Source organism: Puntigrus tetrazona, chromosome 3, assembly GCF_018831695.1.
Source record: "Puntigrus tetrazona isolate hp1 chromosome 3, ASM1883169v1, whole genome shotgun sequence".
NCBI classification, from domain to species: domain Eukaryota; kingdom Metazoa; phylum Chordata; class Actinopteri; order Cypriniformes; family Cyprinidae; genus Puntigrus; species Puntigrus tetrazona.
In genome coordinates this window covers 24,177,394-24,192,181 of record NC_056701.1, presented here as the reverse complement: position 1 = coordinate 24,192,181, position 14,788 = coordinate 24,177,394, and the positions used below count along the sequence as shown (strand labels likewise).

Here is a 14,788-nt window from a genome sequence, read left to right as displayed (position 1 = left end):
AGACAGAAAGCCTTGTGGACCAATAAGCGGGCCTGTAAAAAAGAGAGGGCGGGGCTTGAGTTCCGCGCGGGATTGACCAGAGGTTTTGCCGCGAAATCAAGCGCGCGCGTAGCACGGGGGCGCACGGTTCTTTCTCGTCTGCAACGTTATAGCGGTAGTTAAGCTCAGCGAAGACAGCACTTGTTTAAGTAACACCGTATTGATCGTTTATTACAAGGAATATTAGCAGAATGTCGGGGTTTGACGATCCAGGAGTTTATTACAGTGACAGTTTTGGAGGAGGCGAAGGCTTCGGCGATGAAAGGGTCGTGAAACGCAGTCAGATCAAAAAGAAGTTCCGTGAGTTTTTGAGGCAGTTCAGAGTGGGCACCGATCGCACCGGATTCACCTACAAATACAGGTATGGCCACATCAGGGGTTTTCTCTTGAGTATGGGTGCTTTCCGCAGTCACAAAGTACGTTTTGCATAACTAATACAATATATAATGTTAATACAATTGCATAATGATTTGTACGTGTTAATTATTTCCACTGCTTATGTTGCTATTCTATCCGATCAATATCGTTTTTCACTGTTTGGCGTTAAATTTGTTACGGATTCGCCATGAATTTATGACCGCCTCGCGAACGCATTGTTCTTTTGAATGATTCGGTTGAATGGATTCGCAGCATGCTGGTTTGTCCAACGGAAAGATTCGTTCAAAAGAACCGATTCATTTTGACGAGGGATTTTTTTTTGTCAACTCGGTTTCCTCTAACGTAGTTTTGTTTTTGTATAGTTTTAATGCTTCAGGACGCTGCTCGTTTTGTTTTTGGTTCCCAGAGATGAACTCAAGAGGCACTATACTTTGGGAGAGTACTGGATTGAGGTGGAAATGGAGGATTTGGCCAGTTTTGATGAAGACCTGTCAGACTGTCTGTATAAATTGCCTACTGAGAACCTGCCTTTGGTAAGGACACACTTGCACAAATGAAACTGCATATAAATATTAGAAATCATGCTTCTTGATTTGCGTACAGCATGCAATTGAAAGTAATTATTTAGGTTAATTATATTTCATTGTTTTAATTTAAACTAATAACTGCATATATTTATTATATTACTAAATCTAGTATTTAGTTTGTTTATTGTAATAAGTCTATAATAAATCTGATGGCTTATTTTCAACTGTTTATCACTTCCTATCTTGCTGTATTGTATTTATGAAATGCATTCGTGGGCTGTTTGTCATATTGTACATCTGTGGATTTCCAGCTGGAGGAGGCGGGCGCAGGAAGTGGCCGATGAGGTCACACGTCCCCGGCCCGTAGGAGAAGAGTCTGTGCAGGACATACAGGTCATGCTGAAGAGCGACGCTCACCCGGCCTCCATCCGCAGCCTGAAAGTGAGGAAATAAACTCTTACCAAGACCTAGAAAGTTAAAACAAATGCAAAGCTCTATCTATAATGTGTGTGTATATATATCTCTAACCACTTCTACCTTTAAGTGTTTTTGTGCCTTACTGCGTCACGTTAATACTTCTACATTAAAAAAATAATAATAATTTCTTCCGTCATCCTTTGCAGTCGGAGCAGGTGTCGCGTCTCGTGAAGATTCCCGGTATTATCATATCCTCGACGGCTGTGAGGGCCAAAGCCACCAAAGTGTGCCTCCAGTGCCGCGGATGCAAAGCAGTCATCAGCAACATTCCTCTGCCGCCGGGACTGCAGGGATACGCTCTGCCCCGCAAGTGCAACACGTTAGTACTTCGCCAAATACTTGCTTCGTTCTGTTTAGAGCTACTGCAGCACTAATTCGGTATATACTGGTGTGGCGATGAACTTAATTACGTTTATCACAAAATAAGCATAGCATGTTTTCTTTGGTCCCGCAGGGAGCAGGCGGGCCGTGTCAAGTGCCCCGTGGATCCGTACTTCATTATTCCGGACAGATGCGTGTGTGTGGATTTCCAAACGCTGCGCCTGCAGGAAGCTCCTGATGCCGTTCCACACGGAGAGATGCCCCGACACATGCAGCTCTACTGCGACAGGTACAAGTTGTCACACACGATTCAGACGTGTAACGACCCATATTTCTTTATTTTACTCTTTTGAACCTCAATGACTCATTCATTAGGACAGGGATATTTCCTGCCACCTGGTGGAGGTTTTAGTTTAATATTTAATTATATAAAATATATATATATATATTATATATATATATATATATATATATATATATATATATATATATATAAATTAAATTTTTTTACATTTAAATTTTTTACTCCAAATCATATCCAAGCATATCCACAAATGCCTTTATTCCAACTCTAGGCTGCATTAAACAGTAAATCTACCTAAATACCACTAATTCTGTATAGTAAAGATGACTTTTGTCGATACTACTGGTTTACTTTGATAACAACCTATAATGTCTTTTTGAAAAGAAAGGAAATGAGAAGGCACAGAACAGAAAACAGTTTTTGTAGCTATAGTTATAGTTTAAAATCAAATTTTAATATACTAAGAATTTATTTAGATTCAAATTATGTCCATAATACTGAAAAGAGTTCATGAGATGACTTTTAAGCCCCAAATTGTTCCCATTCCCAGGTACTTGTGTGACCGTGTAGTACCAGGAAACAGAGTAACAGTCATGGGCATCTACTCCATCAAGAAAGTGGCGCAGACCAAGGCCAAAGGTCGTGATAAGGGAGCAGGTGTGGGCATCCGGTCAGCGTACCTGCGCGTGGTCGGCATTGAAGTGGACACCGAAGGAGCAGGTGAGAAGGGGACAGACGTCTGCTTTTTGGTTGAAAACCATCTCCCTCCAGCCATTCTCATGTTTTTCTTACCGTCTTTCAGGACGTGGAGCCACTGGTTCAGTTTCTCCTCAGGAGGAGGAGGAGTTAAGGGCTCTGGCTTCGTCTCCGTCCATCTACGACTCCCTCGCTCGCTCTCTGGCCCCGTCCATCTATGGCAGCGATGACCTGAAGAAAGCCATAGCCTGTCTCCTGTTTGGGGGCTCCAGGAAGAGGTGAGGAAACGAGAACACGTGCCTCCTCTTTCTAGCTTGTGTGGCTTTGCTGTTTTTCTAACTGGGCTGGAACGGTTTTTGGTAGGTTGCCTGATGGTTTGACACGCAGAGGTGATATAAACCTGTTGATGTTGGGAGATCCCGCACGCCAAGTCACAGTTGCTGAAGTTTGTGGGAGAGATGTTCTCCGATTGGGGTAAGACACTGACCACATGTGTTTGTGCCTTTGTCATTTGACTGAACATATAAGTCATCAACATCTTACCAAATTTAATGAACTTCATAGGCGTAACACACAAAAGACATGTTTTGTTTTGTGTATATATGTATATGTATCTGTATATGTATGTGTGTGTCCTGCGATAAAGAGCGTGCATTAAAGTGGTTGTCTGTGCTAGGTCTACACGTCTGGTAAAGGCAGCAGTGCAGCTGGTTTGACCGCCTCCGTGCTGCGAGACCCCAGCACCCGAGGTTTCGTCATGGAGGGTGGTGCCATGGTGCTGGCTGATGGAGGAGTGGTCTGCATTGACGAGTTCGACAAGGTTGGTCTTCTGAGCAATCTGGATTTGTGAGGAAATGCTATGGGCTTTATGCTATATTATCGCTTTTTGCTTGCTTTTTTTTTGGTAGATGAGAGAGGATGACCGGGTCGCCATCCACGAGGCCATGGAGCAGCAGACCATTTCTATTGCAAAGGTACCGTCATCCAGTAGAAATCCACTATCTCTTCAGCAGACTGATTGATGTCTTTGATTAACGCTTGCGTTGACCTCAAGGCTGGCATCACCACCACTCTGAACTCCCGCTGCTCCAGACTGGCGCCGCCAACTCCGTGTTCGGCCGCTGGGATGATACAAAAGGAGAGGACAACATAGACTTCATGCCCACCATTCTGTCTCGATTCGACATGATCTTCATCATCAAAGACCAGCACGACCAGCAGCGAGACATGGTGGGCGAACAAAGCAACCCCTGCCCAACTGATTCCATCCAAGAGTTCGATTTTTAAACAAACTAACGCACGGGCCCGTGTGTTTTCTCCAGACCTGGCCCGGCACGTGATGAACGCTCACCTGAGCGCTCAGATGCAGACGGAGGGAGTCGAGGAGAGATTCCTCTGGCCACGCTGAAGAAATACATCGCCTACAGCAGAACGTAAGTCTGGAGCGCGGTCCTTGAACTTCATATCACTCATCTGCGTTTGTATATCCGGAGTGATAACGCCTTAACTCGCGAACAGGAAATGTGGACCCCGTCTGTCCGGCATCCGCGCGGAGAGAAACTGAAGAACAGGTGCGTGCTGATGAGGAGTGGAGCGAAGGAACACGAGAGAGACCGACAGATCGCGTGTCCATCCCCATCACTGTCAGGTGACGCCTCCTTTAGATGAGTTTTTTTTACCCGCCCTGTATGTGACTGTTGATGTTAACGGTCGGTGGTCTGTGGTGACGCAGGCAGCTCGAGGCCGTGGTGCGATTGCAGAGTCTCTCGCTAAGATGAAGCTGCAGCCCATCGCTGGAGAGGAGGAGGTGGATGAGGCTCTCAGACTCTTCCAGGTGTCCACGCTGACGCGGCTCTGTCCGGGAGCCTTTTCCGTGAGTGTGAGGATGAATCTAATGTTACAGAATAATCTTATTTTTTTAAGAATAATCACAATAATAAAGTACTTTTTCGTATGGATAGAGGCATGTTTTTATAACCGTATACTAGTTCATTGTAGTTAAAGCAATAAAAAAATAGAATAGAAAATAGAATAGAAATAGAAATAGACCTTCAAATTAAATAAAATTGTTTTGCTTGTTTGGTTTTAAATAAATTGTGGAATTTTTTTACTTTTAGCGTTTTTCTCTAATTTGTAATTTATATAGGTTTTTAATAGGTTTTTTTTTTTTTTTCTATATTTTTATTCATTACTTTTTCGTGTCAGTCATTTTCCTGCCTCTCGACTCCAAATTAGCTAAAAGCCTACAAGTCCGTATAATAAAAGCAGCCCCGCTCTTTCTAGCCTGTATAAATGTCTGATGTGGCAGTGCTGTGTCCTTGCAGGTGTTGAAGGGATTTACTTCTCAGGCGGATCAGGAAATGATCTCTCGCATAGAAAAGCAGCTGAAGAGACGCTTCGCCATCGGCTCCCAGGTGTCTGAACACAGCATCATACAGGACTTCACCAAACAGGTGAGTTAAAGCTCCAGGAACCGCTTCGTTGCGTTTGTGCGATTTTACATCGTCCGTAAAACTCTTCTCCTCCTCCTCCTCCTGCACAGAAATATCCAGAACACGCCATTCACAAAGTCCTTCATTTGATGATGAGGAGGGGCGAGCTGCAGCACCGCATGCAGAGGAAGGTTTTGTACAGGGTCAAGTAGACGCCTGCTTGCCTCGCGTTGTTCTGCTTGACACAAGTCGGGTTTATTGTACATGGTTGTTTGGACACTTTATGGCTGGAGATATGATTTGAGTATGTTAGCATTGTGACGGTATGCTTCACTGTCTTCATGTGGTTTTTCAGTGGAAGTAATCTGATTGTCATGGTCGTGTTTTGTATGGAAGCATAATAAAGCATGTAAGAAATTAATCCTTTTGTGTCTGTCTTTTAGCAAAAAAACAAGTGTTGAACGTAAAAAAAAAAAGGCTTTATTGCATTTCACAGAAATACATCGTAAGCAGTAATAAAGGCAAATGAGCATTTTAAACACGGGAAATTGTTAACATGATACTCTTTCTAAATCTATGAGAACTGATTTTTATTTTTAATTACTTGATGCACTTGATTTATTACTGGGTGCATATTTTATAATATCCATGATTAGATTTTACCTTGTTACATAAGTATTAAGATGTAGTAAAAAAAAAATTATAAATTAAAAGCCATAAACTCCCACTCCAACAGTTGCCAAAGTGATTCCCACACCCAGAGCGAACTGAAGCACTGGAGAGCTGGAGAAGGTTGTAGGCTGGGCTGAGGTGTCTCCTAAACAAAAGCAAAATGGTATCGTTATCTTAAAGTCTGAAAGCGTTGAATGATTCGTATTTCTTGAAACTCACTTGAAACGTCCCCCGTGATGCTCAGCATTTTCTGAAGATCGTCGAAAACCTGTTCCAAACGACAAATACAAACATTACAGTGACTTTTAAGTCTAACCTTTCTATACATCTCTAAAAATTTGAAAGTTTAAGAAGGCTGTATTTAATTGATCTAAAACACAGTAGTACTGAATACAATTTAAAAGTTATTATTTCTTTTGTTTTCAGTTTTCGCTTCCTAACCCTAACCCCAATGAAAAGATTTACATGAAATCATTCTACTATGCTAATTTGCTGCTCAAACAATTTGCATAATTATGTTGAAAACAGTTGCGCTGCTTAATATATATTTTTTGTAGAAGCCGGGAGTGAAGTCTAAATATTTAGCATCTTAACCATCTTTACCGTGACTTCTGCACTATGCGTCCTTGCTACATCGAAGCATTGATCTCCGATGTGCCGGACGTCGTTGCTCACCTCGATGTTGAACTCAAACGCTCTAGTGGCCTCGTCCAGCACTTCCCGTCTCTGCCGCTCCGTTAACTCGATGCTGTTCATTCTGCTCCTGTACAGCTGCTTGAATCTGTTGGGGCTCGACACTCCAGGAAACGAGAAGAACGAAATTCCCTTGTCGCCGCTCAGGCCCAAAGATTTCTGGGTAATTTTGCCCAGCACTTGTCCTCCTGACAAGTCGCCAAGATAGCGCGTGTAAGCGTGGGCCACCAGAAGATCCGGGCTGTTCTTGCCGATCTAAAGGGAACCGAGAGCACGGAGTTAGAACCGCTGGAACATAAACTCAATTTCGTTTCCTTAAAGAGATGGTTCCTGGACTCGCCTCTCTCAGTCTTTGGGAGTATCTGTGAGTGGCGGCAGGCACTGTTACGCTCTTCCTCCACTGGTCCCCGAAGAAGTGCTCCAGGTCCAGCTCCAGAGACTCCAGTCTGGCCAGCTCCTGAGGGAAGTAGATGGGCTGAACCGCCGGGTGATGGGCGTTCTTGTCCAGCTCTTCCTCGAGTGCTCGGTAGATCTCATACAGGGAACACAGCAGGAGCTGGAAACACATTTACACTGGCTTTTAGTACTCCAAAAAATTACTGTGGCTGTTCTACAGACGTCTTAAGTGATAGTTGACCCAAAAAAAACGAGTGAAACGTATCCTCCTTACTCAGCCTCAAGTTGTCAAATCTGTAGCATGGAAGCCAATGGCTACCAGAGATCGTTTGGTTATCAACATTATTCAGAATAACTCAACAACAAACTCAAAAAGTTGTTGGGTAAATGTTTTTGAGACACTGAGTTGCCCAAAGCTGCATTTATTTGAGAAAAAAAAAACAGTAATACTTTGAACATTACATTGTTGCAATTCAAAATAACTTGTTTTCAGATATTTTATATGTAATTCATCCCTCTGATCAAAGCTGAATATTTCAAAGTTTAATTTCGTAACTCACTAAGTTATAGGAAATAAAATGTTTGAAACATGATTATAATTTTCAATGTTTAATATCTGTAATCCAGTACAATGTTTAATAATCAAGGAAATTTTCTAAGAGCAATCAGTTATTAGTTAGCCCTTAGATGGCATTACTGGTAGCTTGATATACACTAGTCAACATTTGAAGCGGATCAAAGTCTTTCATTAAAGTTGTCCTAAAACCTAAAAGCAAAATGAGCAATTGTCTTGAGACAAATTTAAAAAATTAATCAAATGTAACTTTTTGGACATTTTTGTTAGTTGATATTTGAATGTTCTAAATGGAATGTTGACGTTTTTTGTTAGTTCATATTTGAATGTTCTAAATGGAATGTTGACGTTTTTATTAGTTCATATTTGACTGTTCTAAATGGAATGTTGGCGTTTTTTTATTAGTTCATATTTGACTGTTCTAAATGGAATGTTGGCGTTTTTGTTAGTTCATATTTGACTGTTCTAGATAGAATGTTGGCATTTTTGTTAGTTCATATTGACTGTTCTAAATGGAATGTTGACGTTTTTTGTTAGTTCATATTTGACTGTTCTAAATGGAATGTTGACGTTTTTTGTTAGTTCATATTTGAATGTTCTAGATAAAATGTTGACGTTTTTCTTGAGTTCATATTTGAATATTTCTAGATAAAATGTTGACGCTTTTGTTAGTTCATATTTGACTGTTCTAAATGGAATGTTGACGTTTTTTATTAGTTCATATTTGACTGTTCTAGATAGAATGTTGGCGTTTTTGTTAGTTCATATTTGACTGTTCTAAATGGAATGTTGACGTTTTTATTAGTTCATATTTGAATGTTCTAGATAGAATGTTGACGTTTTTGTTAGTTCATATTTGACTGTTCTAAATGGAATGTTGACGTTTTTGTTAGTTCATATTTGAATGTTCTAGATGGAATGTTGACGTTTTTTGTTAGTTCATATTTGAATGTTCTAGATAGAAAGTTGACGTTTTTATTAGTTCATATTTGACTGTTCTAAATGGAATGTTGACGTTTTTGTTAGTTCATATTTGACTGTTCTAAATGGAATGTTGACGTTTTTGTTAGTTCATATTTGACTGTTCTAAATGGAATGTTGACGTTTTTGTTAGTTCATATTTGACTGTTCTAAATGGAATGTTGACGTTTTTTGTTAGTTCATATTTGAATGTTCTAGATAGAATGTTGGCATTTTTTGTTAGTTCATATTTGAATGTTCTAGATAGAATGTTGGCATTTTTTGTTAGTTCATATTTGAATGTTCTAGATAGAATGTTGACGTTTTTGTTAGTTCATATTTGACTGTTCTAAATGGAATGTTGACATTTTTATTAGTTCATATTTGAATGTTCTAGATAGAATGTTGACGCTTTTTTGTTAGTTCATATTTGACTGTTCTAGATAGAATGTTGATGTTTTTTGTTAGTTCATATTTGACTGTTCTAGATAGAATGTTGACGTTTTTGTTAGTTCATATTTGACGGTTCTAAATGGAATGTTGACGCTTTTTTATTAGTTCATATTTGACTGTTCTAAATGGAATGTTGACGCTTTTTTGTTAGTTCATATTTGACTGTTCTAAATGGAATGTTGACGTTTTTTGTTAGTTCATATTTGACTGTTCTAAATGGAATGTTGACGTTTTTTGTTAGTTCATATTTGAATGTTCTAGATAGAATGTTGGCATTTTTGTTAGTTCATATTTGAATGTTCTAGATAGAATGTTGGCATTTTTTGTTAGTTCATATTTGAATGTTCTAGATAGAATGTTGACGTTTTTTGTTAGTTCATATTTGACTGTTCTAAATGGAATGTTGACATTTTTTATTAGTTCATATTTGAATGTTCTAGATAGAATGTTGACGTTTTTTGTTAGTTCATATTTGACTGTTCTAGATAGAATGTTGATGTTTTTTGTTAGTTCATATTTGACTGTTCTAGATAGAATGTTGACGTTTTTGTTAGTTCATATTTGACGGTTCTAAATGGAATGTTTACGCTTTTTTATTAGTTCATATTTGACTGTTCTAAATGGAATGTTGACGTTTTTTGTTAGTTCATATTTGAATGTTCTAGATGGAATGTTGACGTTTTTTATTAGTTCATATTTGACTGATCTAAATGGAATGTTGACGTTTTTGTTAGTTCATATTTGAATGTTCTAGATGGAATGTTGACATTTTTTGTTAGTTCATATTTGACTGTTCTAAATGGAATGTTGACGTTTTTTATTAGTTCATATTTGAATCTTCTAGATAGAATGTTGGCGCTTTTTATTAGTTCATATTTGAATGTTCTAGATAGAATGTTGACGTTTTTTGTTAGTTCATATTTGACTGTTCTAGATAGAATGTTGACGTTTTTTGTTAGTTCATATTTGAATGTTCTAGATAGAATGTTGGCATTTTTGTTAGTTCATATTTGAATGTTCTAGATAGAATGTTGACGTTTTTTGTTAGTTCATATTTGAATGTTCTAGATAGAATGTTGGCATTTTTTGTTAGTTCATATTTGAATGTTCTAGATAGAATGTTGGCATTTTTTGTTAGTTCATATTTGAATGTTCTAGATAGAATGTTGACGCTTTTTGTTAGTTCATATTTGACTGTTCTAAAATGGAATGTTGACATTTTTATTAGTTCATATTTGAATGTTCTAGATAGAATGTTGACGTTTTTTGTTAGTTCATATTTGACTGTTCTAGATAGAATGTTGATGTTTTTTGTTAGTTCATATTTGACTGTTCTAGATAGAATGTTGACGTTTTTGTTAGTTCATATTTGACGGTTCTAAATGGAATGTTTTCATTTACGTTATTAGTTCATATTTGACTGTTCTAATTGGAATGTTGACGTATTTGTTAGTTCATATTTGAATGTTCTAGATGGAATGTTGACGTTTTTGTTAGTTCATATTTGACTGATCTAGATGGAATGTTGACGCTTTTTGTTAGTTCATATTTGAATATCTAGATGGAATGTTGACATTTTTTGTTTTGACTGATCTAAATGGAATGTTGACGCGTTTTTGTTAGTTCATATTTGAATGTTCTAGATGGAATGTTGACATTTTTTGTTAGTTCATATTTGACTGTTCTAAATGGAATGTTGACGCGTTTTTATTAGTTCATATTTGAATCTTCTAGATAGAATGTTGACGCTTTTTTATTAGTTCATATTTGAATGTTCTAGATAGAATGTTGACGTTTTTGTTAGTTCATATTTGACTGTTCTAGATAGAATGTTGACGCTTTTTTGTTAGTTCATATTTGAATGTTCTAGATAGAATGTTGGCATTTTTTGTTAGTTCATATTTGAATGTTCTAGGTAGAATGTTGACGTTTTTGTTAGTTCATATTTGAATGTTCTAGATAGAATGTTGACGCTTTTTGTTAGTTCATATTTACTGTTCTAAATGGAATGTTGACGCTTTTTGTTAGTTCATATTTGACTGTTCTAAATGGAATGTTGACGCTTTTTGTTAGTTCATATTTGAGATGTTCTAGATGGAATGTTGACGTTTTTGTTAGTTCATATTTGACTGTTCTAAAATGGAATGTTGACGTTTTTGTTAGTTCATATTTGAATGTTCTAGATAGAATGTTGGCATTTTTTGTTAGTTCATATTTGAATGTTCTAGATAGAATGTTGGCATTTTTTGTTAGTTCATATTTGAATGTTCTAGATAGAATGTTGACGTTTTTTGTTAGTTCATATTTGACTGTTCTAAATGGAATGTTGACATTTTTTATTAGTTCATATTTGAATGTTCTAGATAGAATGTTGACGTTTTTGTTAGTTCATATTTGACTGTTCTAGATAGAATGTTGATGTTTTTTGTTAGTTCATATTTGACTGTTCTAGATAGAATGTTGACGTTTTTTGTTAGTTCATATTTGACGGTTCTAAATGGAATGTTTACGTTTTTTATTAGTTCATATTTGACTGTTCTAAATGGAATGTTGACGTTTTTTGTTAGTTCATATTTGAATGTTCTAGATGGAATGTTGACGTTTTTTATTAGTTCATATTTGACTGATCTAAATGGAATGTTGACGCTTTTTGTTAGTTCATATTTGAATGTTCTAGATGGAATGTTGACATTTTTTGTTAGTTCATATTTGACTGTTGTTCTAAATGGAATGTTGACGTTTTTTTATTAGTTCATATTTGAATCTTCTAGATAGAATGTTGATCGTTTTTTTATTAGTTCATATTTGAATGTTCTAGATAGAATGTTGACGCTTTTTGTTAGTTCATATTTGACTGTTCTAGATAGAAATGTTGACGTTTTTGTTAGTTCATATTTGAAATGTTCTAGATAGATAGAATGTTGGCATTTTTGTTAGTTCATATTTGAATGTTCTAGATAGAATGTTGACGTTTTTGTTAGTTCATATTTGAATGTTCTAGATAGAATGTTGGCATTTTTGTTAGTTCATATTTGAATGTTCTAGATAGAATGTTGGCATTTTTGTTAGTTCATATTTGAATGTTCTAGATAGAATGTTGACGTTTTTGTTAGTTCATATTTGACTGTTCTAAATGGAATGTTGACATTTTTATTAGTTCATATTTGAATGTTCTAGATAGAATGTTGACGTTTTTTGTTAGTTCATATTTGACTGTTCTAGATAGAATGTTGATGTTTTTTGTTAGTTCATATTTGACTGTTCTAGATAGAATGTTGACGTTTTTTGTTAGTTCATATTTGACGGTTCTAAATGGAATGTTTACGTTTTTTATTAGTTCATATTTGACTGTTCTAAATGGAATGTTGACGTTTTTGTTAGTTCATATTTGAATGTTCTAGATGGAATGTTGACGTTTTTATTAGTTCATATTTGACTGATCTAAATGGAATGTTGACGTTTTTTGTTAGTTCATATTTGAATGTTCTAGATGGAATGTTGACATTTTTTGTTAGTTCATATTTGACTGTTCTAAATGGAATGTTGACGTTTTTTATTAGTTCATATTTGAATCTTCTAGATAGAATGTTGACGTTTTTTATTAGTTCATATTTGAATGTTCTAGATAGAATGTTGACGTTTTTTGTTAGTTCATATTTGACTGTTCTAGATAGAATGTTGACGTTTTTGTTAGTTCATATTTGAATGTTCTAGATAGAATGTTGGCATTTTTTGTTAGTTCATATTTGAATGTTCTAGGTAGAATGTTGACGCGTTTTTGTTAGTTCATATTTGAATGTTCTAGATAGAATGTTGACGTTTTTGTTAGTTCATATTTTACTGTTCTAAATGGAATGTTGACGTTTTTGTTAGTTCATATTTGGACTGTTCTAAATGGAATGTTGACGTTTTTTGTTAGTTCATATTTGAATGATCTAAATAGAATGTTGGTGGTTTTTTGTTAGTTCATATTTATTAGTTCATCTACTAGCTGCAGTTTACCTTGTACTGTGTTTGGTGTGATCTGTCCTTTCTGGTAGTTGAGCATCAGCTGTGTGTTCTCAGCTCGGACGTGACTGTCTTTGGTGGCTGCTTTATTTGCTCCAGACAGATCACTGTGGAGAAAACATGCCTTGTTAATTAGTAACTAAATGAGCCTATATCTAGCTCTGCAGCACATTAACACTAACGTTACATCTGCAATTGCCACACATATGCTTCATATGTTTTCTATGACTTCATTTTAAAATATTATTATTAGTACATATTTTTGATGAAAAGAATGTGGTAAAATTCAAAAATCAGGACTGAATTAAAAAAATTACCTGCCAGTGGCATCTCTTGGTTTGCTTTTCATGTGATTCCATCTAAAATAACAGATAATTGTTATTAAATGTATCCTGTATCCTGTAACAGATATAAATGAAGTTAGACACAGTCTTACCTGGACTGCTGTGTTGTCTTCACAGTGCTCTCACAGTGGCTATGATTCTCTGACCGCCTCTCTTCGTTTTTATACGCTCTCCTTCTATGTGAGTCACTAGATTTAGCTAGAAGGGAAGTGAAAATGTTGAGGTAGTTCCACATGTTTTCATTAACCGTGATCATGGGTTTTTTTCGCCTGAGAAATCTCAGCACTTTCTCATGACATGACTACAAAGCGAGTCACATGAGGTTAAACAAATCCACAATCTGACCAACATGACAAATTGTTTAAATCAGTTTGTTTATAGGTTATAAAGTTAGAAAATGACTTTTTTTTCTGTGTTGTGCACAGTGTGAGCTATGATTTCATGATCTATGCTGTTTCGCTATTAAACATGACACAGCGGAAAGAGAAGCATTACACTACCTTAACAAAAAAACCATGACAATGCACCCAGTTACTAGCTTCCTGAGAAAAGACTACTATGACTACAACGTATTTTTTTCATGCAATTAAAGATACATATTTTATTTAAAAACTTATAAAAAAAAATTAAAGAAAAGGGAAAAATAAATTAAAAGACTTTATATAATAAGACAATTCAAAGATAAATACTTTTATGTATTATTATTTTCACTCCTTAATAGCCTCACTATTTTAATTCTACTGTTATTAAAAATAAAAGGCATAATAAAAATAGTTTTTATGTAACTTTAAAAAATGGGATAAAAAACATACATTTTATTTTCAGTGTTTTTAGAAAAAACAATCATAAGTAACATGGGTACATTTGTAGCAATTTCCAACAATAAGTTATGGGACAATAGAGGACAAAAGTATCGATTTTTCTTTTATACCAAAAGGGTTATTAAGTAAAGGTTATGTTTCATTAAGATACTTTAGAAGTTTCCTGTTATAAATCTCTCAATTAAAAAAAACATGATAGGTTTTACAAATTCTTCGATGTAAATAAAAAAAAAGGTCTTTGCATAAAAATCCACAAGAATAGCATCGGAGTGGGCGTAAACTGTTTAACCTGGCTTCACGCCCTTCGACCCTCTCATTGGTTCGAGTCTGTCGTGACGTCAAAGGTACGCTCTGTCTTGTGTCTGTGGGAGATGTTATGAAAACTGTGGAATCGCAAAGATGTAGTTCTACAGAACTCCCGCGGTTTATTTCCCTATTTTCTGTTTCTGAAGGTTTCGCAGAATCAGCTGTGGTTGACGGTATGGTGATTAAATGGCAATATATTTACCCCATAGAGGCTTTTTTTTCGCTGTCTTGTATGTGCTGGATGTCGCCGCATCCTCCAGTACGAGGAGCCATAATTGACTGTATCAGTTTTATTATTGCTTTTTGTTTTCTGTAATCGCCGTGTTTGCTCTCAAGCTTGGTTGTGTGTTTATCGTATACTTTGATTAAACTGGATTAGTTGCAGAT

At 36.4% G+C, this 14,788-nt stretch overlaps 1 long non-coding RNA gene and 2 pseudogenes across 1 annotated transcript; 2 read left to right on the top strand and 1 right to left on the bottom strand.

Annotated features, from left to right (window-relative positions):
* The first annotated feature begins 74 nt into the window (after positions 1 to 74).
* Positions 75 to 4,029, top strand: LOC122342043 (annotated as a pseudogene).
* A 1,046-nt stretch (positions 4,030 to 5,075) lies between these two features.
* Positions 5,076 to 5,595, top strand: LOC122342063. Its single transcript, XR_006250516.1, has 2 exons — positions 5,076 to 5,195; positions 5,285 to 5,595. It is a non-coding gene; the product is annotated as an uncharacterized LOC122342063 (long non-coding RNA).
* A 36-nt stretch (positions 5,596 to 5,631) lies between these two features.
* On the bottom strand, positions 5,632 to 13,285 carry LOC122342050 (annotated as a pseudogene).
* Between the last annotated feature and the right edge of the window lie 1,503 nt (positions 13,286 to 14,788).